This window comes from Rhinolophus hipposideros, assembly GCF_964194185.1.
Source record: "Rhinolophus hipposideros genome assembly, contig: HAP1_SCAFFOLD_30, whole genome shotgun sequence".
NCBI classification, from domain to species: domain Eukaryota; kingdom Metazoa; phylum Chordata; class Mammalia; order Chiroptera; family Rhinolophidae; genus Rhinolophus; species Rhinolophus hipposideros.
In genome coordinates, this window is record NW_027669000.1 from 1,810,312 (window position 1) to 1,823,902 (window position 13,591).

Consider the following 13,591-nt stretch of genomic DNA (forward strand, 5'->3'; position numbering starts at 1 on the left):
ATTATAGAATACCTTCCCCAAATTAATTTTCAAAAAAACCCTGAGGCCATCTTGTGGTTACCAGCTGCTTCCAAATCCCTTCACCTTTCCCCTTATGGCCAACCCCCTCCCACACACCCATCTAACCACTCTCGGTTTTTTGTCTGCTTCCCCAAAACTGTCTCTGATTAGTTCATTCACATAGTCTTTTCTTTAGATTCCATATATAAGTGAGATCATATGGTACTTGTCTTTCTCTTTCTGACTTATTTCACTTAACATAATGCTCTCTAGATCCATCCATGTTGCTGCAAATGATAAGATTTCTTTCTTCTTCATGGCTGCGTAATACTCCATTGTATAAATGTACCACAGCTTCTTAATCCAGTCATCTACCGATGGGCATTTTGGTTGTTTCCATATCTTGGCTATTGTGTAAAGTGCTGCAATAAACATAGGAGTGCATACAGATTTTTGAATTGGAGTTTTGGATTTCTCCGGGTAGATGCCTAGGAGTGGAATTACTGGATCATAGGGGAGTTCCATTTTCAGATTCCTGAGATACCTCCATACTGTTTTCCATAGTGGCTGCACTAATCTGCAGTCCCACCAACAGTGCACTAGCGTTCCCTTTTCTCCACATCCGCGCCAGCATTTGTTGTTTGTTGATTTATTGATAATAGCCATTTTGACTGGAGTGAGGCGGTATCTCATTGTGGCTTTTATTTGCATTTCTCTGCTGGTTAGTGAGGTTGAGCATTTCTTCATATGTCTTCTTGCCTTCTGTATGTCCTTTTTAGAGAAATGTCTCCCCAAGTCCTCTGCCCATTTTTTAATTGGGTGGTTTGTTTTTTTGGAGTTGAGTTGAGTAAGTTTTTTATAGATTTGTGATATTAATCCCTTATCAGATATATCATTGGCAAATATCTTTTCCCATACAGTAGGATCCCTTTTTGTTTTATTGATGGTTTCCTTTGCTGTGAAAAAACTTTTCAGTTTGATGTCATCACACATGTTTATTTTTTCTCTTACTTCGCTCGCGCGAGGGGATATATCAGTAAAAATCTTACTCCGGGTAATGTCCATGAAGTTTCTTCCCATATTTTCTTCTAGATATTTTATGGTTGTGGCGCGGGGGCCTGCTCCCAGCGTCTGTGGCCACAGCACCTTGAACGCGCCCGATGTCCTCTGATCTGGGAAGCTAAGCAGGGTCGGGCCTGGTCAGTACTTGGATGGGGGACCGCCCGGGAATACCGGGTGCCCTCTGCTTCCGCCCGCCACTCCTTTTGCGGCCGCCCCGGCCCTCGTCCTTCGGGAGTGGCCCAGCCCGCCTAATAAACCCAGGCCAGGGGTGGCGCTGGGGGGGCTAGTGGGCAGGGGGAGAGGAATGGGTGGCGCCACACAGCACTACAATCTCGCTGCCCCGGCCCCACGCCAGGCCCTTCGGCCCGGGCTCCCCCCTCCCCCCCACCACCTTCTTAGTCCCCTTCCCTCCCGCAAGCCGTCTGCCAGCAGCCGTTCGCCCCGCCCCCAAGGCCCAAGCCCCGATCTGCCTGCAGGCGCAGGCCTGCCTGGGCCTTGGGCGGCTTTCTCCAGCCAGGGACGTGCTGGTGCTTGACACCTCGGGACCCAGCCCAGGGCACGACCATCGCTCTGCCTGCCCCTGGGCCCCTAGACAGAGACTCCGGGTGTCGCCCGACACCGGACCAAGGGGAACGCCACCAGCCCCACCCCACCGGATAGCTCCGTCTCTGATGGCCGGCACCGCGACCCCTCCCCGCCCCCCTTTCATCTCCCCGGAGCACCAGGCGCCCTCCGTTCCCGCAGAACTCGGTGGCCCCGCCCACAGCACCAAAAGAGCAGGGACAAAACGGCAGGAGTTGGGAGCGCACGTGCCCTCCGGCTCCAGGAGAGACCAGCACAGGGTAAAGCAGGCAGGCGGGCATGCACACAACCCACACGAGGAGGGTGCCTGGGGCTGCTCCTCTCCTCCCGCATGCGGGACCCAGGGCGGGGCTCGGAGCCCGGCGGCGATCCGCGGACCCTGGAGGCCTGCCCCGGGGTCCCACGGTGACTGCCAGCGCCCGGGCACTGCCTCCGTAACGGAGCCCAGCCCCGGGCACCACCGCACTCCTGTGGGGAAGCCGCCACTTCAACTCAGCCTCAGTGCCTCTGTCCCAGTCGGTGTCCCATCCTGTGCGTCAGTCCCCCCTCCTCCCCAACTACCAACCCCTGTCTGTCTGTCTTCTGCCACCTCCAGGGAAGTGGTAGAGGCCCCGTGGAGTCTCGGATGGCGCGAAGGGGCCTCGCTGCGGGCAAGGAGGAAAAGGCAGTCCACCCAGGCGGCGTTTTGAGGAGGCGGGGAGCAGGCGGGAGGCGGGGCCCTGGCGGAGCCCGCCAGCGGGGAGATGCTCCGGACGGGAGAAGCCCGGCAGCCTGGTTCGCGCTCACCACGCAGGCCGGTCCGCTGCTCATTTTTTTTTATTTTATTTATTTATTTATTTTTTATTAATTAATTTATTTATTAGTTTCAGGTGTACAAAACAAGGTAATACTTAGACGTTCATCATTTATATCCCTCATACTTTGAACCCCCCAACCCCATCCACTATCCCTCCGACCTCATACTGAACCATCACATTATATATATAAAATTATTGTTGGCATTCATTAATGTTTAGCTTCTGGTGTACAATGCCATGATCAGGTATCCACTGTATCCCTGAGGTGGTCTCCCAAATAGGACGCATGTCCATCGGATACCCAACAAAATCTTTACAACATTATAGAATACCTTCCCCAAATTAATTTTCAAAAAAACCCTGAGGCCATCTTGTGGTTACCAGCTGCTTCCAAATCCCTTCACCTTTCCCCTTATGGCCAACCCCCTCCCACACACCCATCTAACCACTCTCGGTTTTTTGTCTGCTTCCCCAAAACTGTCTCTGATTAGTTCATTCACATAGTCTTTTCTTTAGATTCCATATATAAGTGAGATCATATGGTACTTGTCTTTCTCTTTCTGACTTATTTCACTTAACATAATGCTCTCTAGATCCATCCATGTTGCTGCAAATGATAAGATTTCTTTCTTCTTCATGGCTGCGTAATACTCCATTGTATAAATGTACCACAGCTTCTTAATCCAGTCATCTACCGATGGGCATTTTGGTTGTTTCCATATCTTGGCTATTGTGTAAAGTGCTGCAATAAACATAGGAGTGCATACAGATTTTTGAATTGGAGTTTTGGATTTCTCCGGGTAGATGCCTAGGAGTGGAATTACTGGATCATAGGGGAGTTCCATTTTCAGATTCCTGAGATACCTCCATACTGTTTTCCATAGTGGCTGCACTAATCTGCAGTCCCACCAACAGTGCACTAGCGTTCCCTTTTCTCCACTTCCGCGCCAGCATTTGTTGTTTGTTGATTTATTGATAATAGCCATTTTGACTGGAGTGAGGCGGTATCTCATTGTGGCTTTTATTTGCATTTCTCTGCTGGTTAGTGAGGTTGAGCATTTCTTCATATGTCTTCTTGCCTTCTGTATGTCCTTTTTAGAGAAATGTCTCCCCAAGTCCTCTGCCCATTTTTTAATTGGGTGGTTTGTTTTTTTGGAGTTGAGTTGAGTAAGTTTTTTATAGATTTGTGATATTAATCCCTTATCAGATATATCATTGGCAAATATCTTTTCCCATACAGTAGGATCCCTTTTTGTTTTATTGATGGTTTCCTTTGCTGTGAAAAAACTTTTCAGTTTGATGTCATCACACATGTTTATTTTTTCTCTTACTTCGCTCGCGCGAGGGGATATATCAGTAAAAATCTTACTCCGGGTAATGTCCATGAAGTTTCTTCCCATATTTTCTTCTAGATATTTTATGGTTGTGGCGCGGGGGCCTGCTCCCAGCGTCTGTGGCCACAGCACCTTAAACGCGCCCGATGTCCTCTGATCTGGGAAGCTAAGCAGGGTCGGGCCTGGTCAGTACTTGGATGGGGGACCGCCCGGGAATACCGGGTGCCCTCTGCTTCCGCCCGTCACTCCTTTTGCGGCCGCCCCGGCCCTCGTCCTTCGGGAGTGGCCCAGCCCGCCTAATAAACCCAGGCCAGGGGTGGCGCTGGGGGGGCTAGTGGGCAGGGGGAGAGGAATGGGTGGCGCCACACAGCACTACAATCTCGCTGCCCCGGCCCCACGCCAGGCCCTTCGGCCCGGGCTACCCCCTCCCCCCCACCACCTTCTTAGTCCCCTTCCCTCCCGCAAGCCTTCTGCCAGCAGCCGTTCGCCCCGCCCCCAAGGCCCAAGCCCCGATCTGCCTGCAGGCGCAGGCCTGCCTCGGCCTTGGGCGGCTTTCTCCAGCCAGGGACGTGCTGGTGCTTGACACCTCGGGACCCAGCCCAGGGCACGACCATCGCTCTGCCTGCCCCTGGGCCCCTAGACAGAGACTCCGGGTGTCGCCCGACACCGGACCAAGGGGAACGCCACCAGCCCCACCCCACCGGATAGCTCCGTCTCTGATGGCCGGCACCGCGACCCCTCCCCGCCCCCCTTTCATCTCCCCGGAGCACCAGGCGCCCTCCGTTTCCGCAGAACTCGGTGGCCCCGCCCACAGCACCAAAAGAGCAGGGACAAAACGGCAGGAGTTGGGAGCACACGTGCCCTCCGGCTCCAGGAGAGACCAGCACAGGGTAAAGCAGGCAGGCGGGCATGCACACAACCCACACGAGGAGGGTGCCTGGGGCTGCTCCTCTCCTCCCGCATGCGGGACCCAGGGCGGGGCTCGGAGCCCGGCGGCGATCCGCGGACCCTGGAGGCCTGCCCCGGGGTCCCACGGTGACTGCCAGCGCCCGGGCACTGCCTCCGTAACGGAGCCCAGCCCCGGGCACCACCGCACTCCTGTGGGGAAGCCGCCACTTCAACTCAGCCTCAGTGCCTCTGTCCCAGTCGGTGTCCCATCCTGTGCGTCAGTCCCCCCTCCTCCCCAACTCCCAACCCCTGTCTGTCTGTCTTCTGCCACCTCCAGGGAAGTGGTAGAGGCCCCGTGGAGTCTCGGATGGCGCGAAGGGGCCTCGCTGCGGGCAAGGAGGAAAAGGCAGTCCACCCAGGCTGCGTTTTGAGGAGGCGGGGAGCAGGCGGGAGGCGGGGCCCTGGCGGAGCCGGCCAGCGGGGAGATGCTCCGGACGGGAGAAGCCCGGCAGCCTGGTTCGCGCTCACCACGCAGGCCGGTCCGCTGCTCATTTTTTTTTTACTCTATTTATTTATTTTTTTTATTAATTAATTTATTTATTAGTTTCAGGTGTACAAAACAAGGTAATACTTAGACGTTCATCATTTATATCCCTCATACTGTGAACACCCCACCCCCATCCACTATCCCTCCGACCTCATACGGAACCATCACATTATATATATAAAATTATTGTTGGCATTCATTAATGTTTAGCTTCTGGTGTACAATGCCATGATCAGGTATCCACTGTATCCCTGAGGTGGTCTCCCAAATAGGACGCATGTCCATCGGATACCCAACAAAATCTTTACAACATTATAGAATACCTTCCCCAAATTAATTTTCAAAAAAACCCTGAGGCCATCTTGTGGTTACCAGCTGCTTCCAAATCCCTTCACCTTTCCCCTTATGGCCAACCCCCTCCCACACACCCATCTAACCACTCTCGGTTTTTTGTCTGCTTCCCCAAAACTGTCTCTGATTAGTTCATTCACATAGTCTTTTCTTTAGATTCCATATATAAGTGAGATCATATGGTACTTGTCTTTCTCTTTCTGACTTATTTCACTTAACATAATGCTCTCTAGATCCATCCTTGTTGCTGCAAATGATAAGATTTCTTTCTTCTTCATGGCTGCGTAATACTCCATTGTATAAATGTACCACAGCTTCTTAATCCAGTCATCTACCGATGGGCATTTTGGTTGTTTCCATATCTTGGCTATTGTGTAAAGTGCTGCAATAAACATAGGAGTGCATACAGATTTTTGAATTGGAGTTTTGGATTTCTCCGGGTAGATGCCTAGGAGTGGAATTACTGGATCATAGGGGAGTTCCATTTTCAGATTCCTGAGATACCTCCATACTGTTTTCCATAGTGGCTGCACTAATCTGCAGTCCCACCAACAGTGCACTAGCGTTCCCTTTTCTCCACATCCGCGCCAGCATTTGTTGTTTGTTGATTTATTGATAATAGCCATTTTGACTGGAGTGAGGTGGTATCTCATTGTGGTTTCTATTTGCATTTCTCTGCTGGTTAGTGAGGTTGAGCATTTCTTCATATGTCTTCTTGCCTTCTGTATGTCCTTTTTAGAGAAATGTCTCCCCAAGTCCTCTGCCCATTTTTTAATTGGGTGGTTTGTTTTTTTGGAGTTGAGTTGAGTAAGTTTTTTATAGATTTGTGATATTAATCCCTTATCAGATATATCATTGGCAAATATCTTTTCCCATACAGTAGGATCCCTTTTTGTTTTATTGATGGTTTCCTTTGCTGTGAAAAAACTTTTCAGTTTGATGTCATCACACATGTTTATTTTTTCTCTTACTTCGCTCGCGCGAGGGGATATATCAGTAAAAATCTTACTCCGGGTAATGTCCATGAAGTTTCTTCCCATATTTTCTTCTAGATATTTTATGGTTGTGGCGCGGGGGCCTGCTCCCAGCGTCTGTGGCCACAGCACCTTAAACGCGCCCGATGTCCTCTGATCTGGGAAGCTAAGCAGGGTCGGGCCTGGTCAGTACTTGGATGGGGGACCGCCCGGGAATACCGGGTGCCCTCTGCTTCCGCCCGTCACTCCTTTTGCGGCCGCCCCGGCCCTCGTCCTTCGGGAGTGGCCCAGCCCGCCTAATAAACCCAGGCCAGGGGTGGCGCTGGGGGGGCTAGTGGGCAGGGGGAGAGGAATGGGTGGCGCCACACAGCACTACAATCTCGCTGCCCCGGCCCCACGCCAGGCCCTTCGGCCAGGGCTCCCCCCTCCCCCCCACCACCTTCTTAGTCCCCTTCCCTCCCGCAAGCCTTCTGCCAGCAGCCGTTCGCCCCGCCCCCAAGGCCCAAGCCCCGATCTGCCTGCAGGCGCAGGCCTGCCTCGGCCTTGGGCGGCTTTCTCCAGCCAGGGACGTGCTGGTGCTTGACACCTCGGGACCCAGCCCAGGGCACGACCATCGCTCTGCCTGCCCCTGGGCCCCTAGACAGAGACTCCGGGTGTCGCCCGACACCGGACCAAGGGGAACGCCACCAGCCCCACCCCACCGGATAGCTCCGTCTCTGATGGCCGGCACCGCGACCCCTCCCCGCCCCCCTTTCATCTCCCCGGAGCACCAGGCGCCCTCCGTTCCCGCAGAACTCGGTGGCCCCGCCCACAGCACCAAAAGAGCAGGGACAAAACGGCAGGAGTTGGGAGCGCACGTGCCCTCCGGCTCCAGGAGAGACCAGCACAGGGTAAAGCAGGCAGGCGGGCATGCACACAACCCACACGAGGAGGGTGCCTGGGGCTGCTCCTCTCCTCCCGCATGCGGGACCCAGGGCGGGGCTCGGAGCCCGGCGGCGATCCGCGGACCCTGGAGGCCTGCCCCGGGGTCCCACGGTGACTGCCAGCGCCCGGGCACTGCCTCCGTAACGGAGCCCAGCCCCGGGCACCACCGCACTCCTGTGGGGAAGCCGCCACTTCAACTCAGCCTCAGTGCCTCTGTCCCAGTCGGTGTCCCATCCTGTGCGTCAGTCCCCCCTCCTCCCCAACTCCCAACCCCTGTCTGTCTGTCTTCTGCCACCTCCAGGGAAGTGGTAGAGGCCCCGTGGAGTCTCGGATGGCGCGAAGGGGCCTCGCTGCGGGCAAGGAGGAAAAGGCAGTCCACCCAGGCTGCGTTTTGAGGAGGCGGGGAGCAGGCGGGAGGCGGGGCCCTGGCGGAGCCGGCCAGCGGGGAGATGCTCTGGACGGGAGAAGCCCGGCAGCCTGGTTCGCGCTCACCACGCAGGCCGGTCCGCTGCTCATTTTTTTTTTATTCTATTTATTTATTTTTTTTATTAATTAATTTATTTATTAGTTTCAGGTGTACAAAACAAGGTAATACTTAGACGTTCATCATTTATATCCCTCATACTTTGAACCCCCCAACCCCATCCACTATCCCTCCGACCTCATACTGAACCATCACATTATATATATAAAATTATTGTTGGCATTCATTAATGTTTAGCTTCTGGTGTACAATGCCATGATCAGGTATCCACTGTATCCCTGAGGTGGTCTCCCAAATAGGACGCATGTCCATCAGATACCCAACAAAATCTTTACAACATTATAGAATACCTTCCCCAAATTAATTTTCAAAAAAACCCTGAGGCCATCTTGTGGTTACCAGCTGCTTCCAAATCCCTTCACCTTTCCCCTTATGGCCAACCCCCTCCCACACACCCATCTAACCACTCTCGGTTTTTTGTCTGCTTCCCCAAAACTGTCTCTGATTAGTTCATTCACATAGTCTTTTCTTTAGATTCCATATATAAGTGAGATCATATGGTACTTGTCTTTCTCTTTCTGACTTATTTCACTTAACATAATGCTCTCTAGATCCATCCATGTTGCTGCAAATGATAAGATTTCTTTCTTCTTCATGGCTGCGTAATACTCCATTGTATAAATGTACCACAGCTTCTTAATCCAGTCATCTACCGATGGGCATTTTGGTTGTTTCCATATCTTGGCTATTGTGTAAAGTGCTGCAATAAACATAGGAGTGCATACAGATTTTTGAATTGGAGTTTTGGATTTCTCCGGGTAGATGCCTAGGAGTGGAATTACTAGATCATAGGGGAGTTCCATTTTCAGATTCCTGAGATACCTCCATACTGTTTTCCATAGTGGCTGCACTAATCTGCAGTCCCACCAACAGTGCACTAGCGTTCCCTTTTCTCCACTTCCGCGCCAGCATTTGTTGTTTGTTGATTTATTGATAATAGCCATTTTGACTGGAGTGAGGCGGTATCTCATTGTGGCTTTTATTTGCATTTCTCTGCTGGTTAGTGAGGTTGAGCATTTCTTCATATGTCTTCTTGCCTTCTGTATGTCCTTTTTAGAGAAATGTCTCCCCAAGTCCTCTGCCCATTTTTTAATTGGGTGGTTTGTTTTTTTGGAGTTGAGTTGAGTAAGTTTTTTATAGATTTGTGATATTAATCCCTTATCAGATATATCATTGGCAAATATCTTTTCCCATACAGTAGGATCCCTTTTTGTTTTATTGATGGTTTCCTTTGCTGTGAAAAAACTTTTCAGTTTGATGTCATCACACATGTTTATTTTTTCTCTTACTTCGCTCGCGCGAGGGGATATATCAGTAAAAATCTTACTCCGGGTAATGTCCATGAAGTTTCTTCCCATATTTTCTTCTAGATATTTTATGGTTGTGGCGCGGGGGCCTGCTCCCAGCGTCTGTGGCCACAGCACCTTGAACGCGCCCGATGTCCTCTGATCTGGGAAGCTAAGCAGGGTCGGGCCTGGTCAGTACTTGGATGGGGGACCGCCCGGGAATACCGGGTGCCCTCTGCTTCCGCCCGCCACTCCTTTTGCGGCCGCCCCGGCCCTCGTCCTTCGGGAGTGGCCCAGCCCGCCTAATAAACCCAGGCCAGGGGTGGCGCTGGGGGGGCTAGTGGGCAGGGGGAGAGGAATGGGTGGCGCCACACAGCACTACAATCTCGCTGCCCCGGCCCCACGCCAGGCCCTTCGGCCCGGGCTCCCCCCTCCCCCCCACCACCTTCTTAGTCCCCTTCCCTCCCGCAAGCCGTCTGCCAGCAGCCGTTCGCCCCGCCCCCAAGGCCCAAGCCCCGATCTGCCTGCAGGCGCAGGCCTGCCTCGGCCTTGGGCGGCTTTCTCCAGCCAGGGACGTGCTGGTGCTTGACACCTCGGGACCCAGCCCAGGGCACGACCATCGCTCTGCCTGCCCCTGGGCCCCTAGACAGAGACTCCGGGTGTCGCCCGACACCGGACCAAGGGGAACGCCACCAGCCCCACCCCACCGGATAGCTCCGTCTCTGATGGCCGGCACCGCGACCCCTCCCCGCCCCCCTTTCATCTCCCCGGAGCACCAGGCGCCCTCCGTTCCCGCAGAACTCGGTGGCCCCGCCCACAGCACCAAAAGAGCAGGGACAAAACGGCAGGAGTTGGGAGCGCACGTGCCCTCCGGCTCCAGGAGAGACCAGCACAGGGTAAAGCAGGCAGGCGGGCATGCACACAACCCACACGAGGAGGGTGCCTGGGGCTGCTCCTCTCCTCCCGCATGCGGGACCCAGGGCGGGGCTCGGAGCCCGGCGGCGATCCGCGGACCCTGGAGGCCTGCCCCGGGGTCCCACGGTGACTGCCAGCGCCCGGGCACTGCCTCCGTAACGGAGCCCAGCCCCGGGCACCACCGCACTCCTGTGGGGAAGCCGCCACTTCAACTCAGCCTCAGTGCCTCTGTCCCAGTCGGTGTCCCATCCTGTGCGTCAGTCCCCCCTCCTCCCCAACTACCAACCCCTGTCTGTCTGTCTTCTGCCACCTCCAGGGAAGTGGTAGAGGCCCCGTGGAGTCTCGGATGGCGCGAAGGGGCCTCGCTGCGGGCAAGGAGGAAAAGGCAGTCCACCCAGGCGGCGTTTTGAGGAGGCGGGGAGCAGGCGGGAGGCGGGGCCCTGGCGGAGCCCGCCAGCGGGGAGATGCTCCGGACGGGAGAAGCCCGGCAGCCTGGTTCGCGCTCACCACGCAGGCCGGTCCGCTGCTCATTTTTTTTATTTTATTTATTTATTTATTTTTTATTAATTAATTTATTTATTAGTTTCAGGTGTACAAAACAAGGTAATACTTAGACGTTCATCATTTATATCCCTCATACTTTGAACCCCCCAACCCCATCCACTATCCCTCCGACCTCATACTGAACCATCACATTATATATATAAAATTATTGTTGGCATTCATTAATGTTTAGCTTCTGGTGTACAATGCCATGATCAGGTATCCACTGTATCCCTGAGGTGGTCTCCCAAATAGGACGCATGTCCATCGGATACCCAACAAAATCTTTACAACATTATAGAATACCTTCCCCAAATTAATTTTCAAAAAAACCCTGAGGCCATCTTGTGGTTACCAGCTGCTTCCAAATCCCTTCACCTTTCCCCTTATGGCCAACCCCCTCCCACACACCCATCTAACCACTCTCGGTTTTTTGTCTGCTTCCCCAAAACTGTCTCTGATTAGTTCATTCACATAGTCTTTTCTTTAGATTCCATATATAAGTGAGATCATATGGTACTTGTCTTTCTCTTTCTGACTTATTTCACTTAACATAATGCTCTCTAGATCCATCCATGTTGCTGCAAATGATAAGATTTCTTTCTTCTTCATGGCTGCGTAATACTCCATTGTATAAATGTACCACAGCTTCTTAATCCAGTCATCTACCGATGGGCATTTTGGTTGTTTCCATATCTTGGCTATTGTGTAAAGTGCTGCAATAAACATAGGAGTGCATACAGATTTTTGAATTGGAGTTTTGGATTTCTCCGGGTAGATGCCTAGGAGTGGAATTACTGGATCATAGGGGAGTTCCATTTTCAGATTCCTGAGATACCTCCATACTGTTTTCCATAGTGGCTGCACTAATCTGCAGTCCCACCAACAGTGCACTAGCGTTCCCTTTTCTCCACTTCCGCGCCAGCATTTGTTGTTTGTTGATTTATTGATAATAGCCATTTTGACTGGAGTGAGGCGGTATCTCATTGTGGCTTTTATTTGCATTTCTCTGCTGGTTAGTGAGGTTGAGCATTTCTTCATATGTCTTCTTGCCTTCTGTATGTCCTTTTTAGAGAAATGTCTCCCCAAGTCCTCTGCCCATTTTTTAATTGGGTGGTTTGTTTTTTTGGAGTTGAGTTGAGTAAGTTTTTTATAGATTTGTGATATTAATCCCTTATCAGATATATCATTGGCAAATATCTTTTCCCATACAGTAGGATCCCTTTTTGTTTTATTGATGGTTTCCTTTGCTGTGAAAAAACTTTTCAGTTTGATGTCATCACACATGTTTATTTTTTCTCTTACTTCGCTCGCGCGAGGGGATATATCAGTAAAAATCTTACTCCGGGTAATGTCCATGAAGTTTCTTCCCATATTTTCTTCTAGATATTTTATGGTTGTGGCGCGGGGGCCTGCTCCCAGCGTCTGTGGCCACAGCACCTTGAACGCGCCCGATGTCCTCTGATCTGGGAAGCTAAGCAGGGTCGGGCCTGGTCAGTACTTGGATGGGGGACCGCCCGGGAATACCGGGTGCCCTCTGCTTCCGCCCGCCACTCCTTTTGCGGCCGCCCCGGCCCTCGTCCTTCGGGAGTGGCCCAGCCCGCCTAATAAACCCAGGCCAGGGGTGGCGCTGGGGGGGCTAGTGGGCAGGGGGAGAGGAATGGGTGGCGCCACACAGCACTACAATCTCGCTGCCCCGGCCCCACGCCAGGCCCTTCGGCCCGGGCTCCCCCCTCCCCCCCACCACCTTCTTAGTCCCCTTCCCTCCCGCAAGCCGTCTGCCAGCAGCCGTTCGCCCCGCCGCCAAGGCCCAAGCCCCGATCTGCCTGCAGGCGCAGGCCTGCCTCGGCCTTGGGCGGCTTTCTCCAGCCAGGGACGTGCTGGTGCTTGACACCTCGGGACCCAGCCCAGGGCACGACCATCGCTCTGCCTGCCCCTGGGCCCCTAGACAGAGACTCCGGGTGTCGCCCGACACCGGACCAAGGGGAACGCCACCAGCCCCACCCCACCGGATAGCTCCGTCTCTGATGGCCGGCACCGCGACCCCTCCCCGCCCCCCTTTCATCTCCCCGGAGCACCAGGCGCCCTCCGTTCCCGCAGAACTCGGTGGCCCCGCCCACAGCACCAAAAGAGCAGGGACAAAACGGCAGGAGTTGGGAGCGCACGTGCCCTCCGGCTCCAGGAGAGACCAGCACAGGGTAAAGCAGGCAGGCGGGCATGCACACAACCCACACGAGGAGGGTGCCTGGGGCTGCTCCTCTCCTCCCGCATGCGGGACCCAGGGCGGGGCTCGGAGCCCGGCGGCGATCCGCGGACCCTGGAGGCCTGCCCCGGGGTCCCAGGGTGACTGCCAGCGCCCGGGCACTGCCTCCGTAACGGAGCCCAGCCCCGGGCACCACCGCACTCCTGTGGGGAAGCCGCCACTTCAACTCAGCCTCAGTGCCTCTGTCCCAGTCGGTGTCCCATCCTGTGCGTCAGTCCCCCCTCCTCCCCAACTACCAACCCCTGTCTGTCTGTCTTCTGCCACCTCCAGGGAAGTGGTAGAGGCCCCGTGGAGTCTCGGATGGCGCGAAGGGGCCTCGCTGCGGGCAAGGAGGAAAAGGCAGTCCACCCAGGCGGCGTTTTGAGGAGGCGGGGAGCAGGCGGGAGGCGGGGCCCTGGCGGAGCCCGCCAGCGGGGAGATGCTCCGGACGGGAGAAGCCCGGCAGCCTGGTTCGCGCTCACCACGCAGGCCGGTCCGCTGCTCATTTTTTTTTATTTTATTTATTTATTTATTTTTTATTAATTAATTTATTTATTAGTTTCAGGTGTACAAAACAAGGTAATACTTAGACGTTCATCATT